The following is a 2,003-nucleotide window of genomic DNA, read 5'->3' on the forward strand; positions in this document are numbered from 1 at the left end:
CTGGTGAGTTTGAATTGCCAACCTTACAGTCCAGCACATTATCCTGCAGCACCACACCAGGAAACCCTATATATATAATCATCTCTGTCTCTTGAGATCATATTTCTCTCTCTCTCTCTGACTACAGTGAAAACTTTGAAAGAAACAAATTCCCAATCAAAAACATATATCCAGAAAAACTATCCATCAACTATGGTTGCAAAATTAGGTTGTTCTCAAGCAAACAGAAATTAAAAGAATTTGCAAAAACCAAAATAATCTTACAAAAATACTAAAGGGAGTGCTTTGGACAGAGAACCAACAGTAGCAGACAACTTGAGACTAACATACATGACAATATCACCTAGACTCAACTCAGATTTAGAAGTATCGAAAGTAAAATAGATCAATTAAGACTAAAAATAGAGAACCAGAGATAGTAACAACAACAACAATATTCATAATTAAAAGGAGGGAATAATGTAGTTATGGAACTTCCCAAATAAAGAGGAAATCAAATCCATTTAAATAAATAAATAGATAAAAATAAATCTAACTGTAACCCTAATGGCTAGGTCAAGATTTCTTCCTAGTCCTAGCCTAACAAATTCGTTTAACACCAATCCTAGTCATAACCACAACCCTTGCAATAAATGAAGTCCTAGGCCTAGTCTAGATCTAGTCATAGTCTCACCCTAAAATCAGATGACATATTGCATTGGGAAAATCTTCTGCACAGGAACTTTTTAAAGTGTTGAAGAGCAAAGATGTCAGCTTGAGGACTAAGGTGCACCTGACCCAAGTCATGGTATTTTCAATAACCTCATATGGATGTGAAAGCTGGACAGTGAATAAGGAAGATCGTAGAAGAATTGATGCCTTTGAGTTGTGGTGTTGGAGGAGAATACTGAAAGTGCCATGGACTGCCAAAAGAACCAATAGATCTGTTTTGGAAGAGGTGCAGCCAGAGTGCTCCTTGGAGGCCAAGATGGCTAAGCTTCGTCTATCATACTTTGGGCATGTTGTCAGGAGGGAACAGTCACAGGAGAAGGATGTCATGCTGGGTAAGGTGAAGGGGCAGAGAAAAAGAGGAAGCCCCTCCCCAGTGAGATGGATCAGCCAGGTGGCATCATTGATGGCGTCAAATGTGGCAGCGGTAGTGAGGTTAGCCCAGGATCAGACATTGTTTCGTTCTGCTGTGCATGGGATCCCTATGAGTTGGTTCCGACTCGATGGCACCTGACAACAACAACAACAAAGGAGCGCTGGTAGCGTAGTGGTTACGAATCGGGCTGCTAACCTTAAAATCAGCAGTTCAAAACTACCAGCTGTTTCATGGGTGAAAGATGAGGCTTTCTGTTCTTGTAAAGATTTATAGCCTCGGAAACCCTGTACAGGGTCGCTATGAGTCAGAACCAACTCCACAGCACATAACAATAACAAAGGAGCTCTACAACATAGTGGTTACAAATCGGGCTGATTACCTCACAGTCAGTAGTTCAAAACTACCAGCCATTCCACAGGAGAAAGTTGAGGCTTACTGCTCCTCTAAAAATATCCAGCCTTGGAAACCCTGTGCAGGGTCACTGTGAGTCAGAACCGACTGTACTTAACAACAACAACCACCCTCCTTTCACACATGAAAAAGTTTCTGAATCTTTTCTCTATTCCTATTGCATGCCTTGACTCTCATCAACTCATATTCACAGTCTTGAATTGACTGGCAGCCTTCTAAAATTTTTGTCAGTTGTTAATCTTTTCTCAGCCTAAGCCATTTTTCATATTGCCACCAGAATGGTTAATAATTTATAATCATTTTAAATATCATCTATTAGTACCAAATCTCAGAAATGTTTGTTAATCATCTACACTCAATTCACTTCAGTATCTTGGATTCTCATTCCACCATCAGTCTGTGTTCAACCTGCCACTAACCTATCATGCTAAAGTTCTTACCAACCCAGAAAACTACGGAGCACTACCGACTTCCCAATGCTAAGTTAATTCAAGTCAAATGTCTCCTT

Source organism: Chrysochloris asiatica, unplaced genomic scaffold (genome assembly GCF_000296735.1).
Source record: "Chrysochloris asiatica unplaced genomic scaffold, ChrAsi1.0 scaffold00063, whole genome shotgun sequence".
In the NCBI taxonomy this organism is placed as follows: Eukaryota; Metazoa; Chordata; class Mammalia; order Afrosoricida; family Chrysochloridae; genus Chrysochloris; species Chrysochloris asiatica.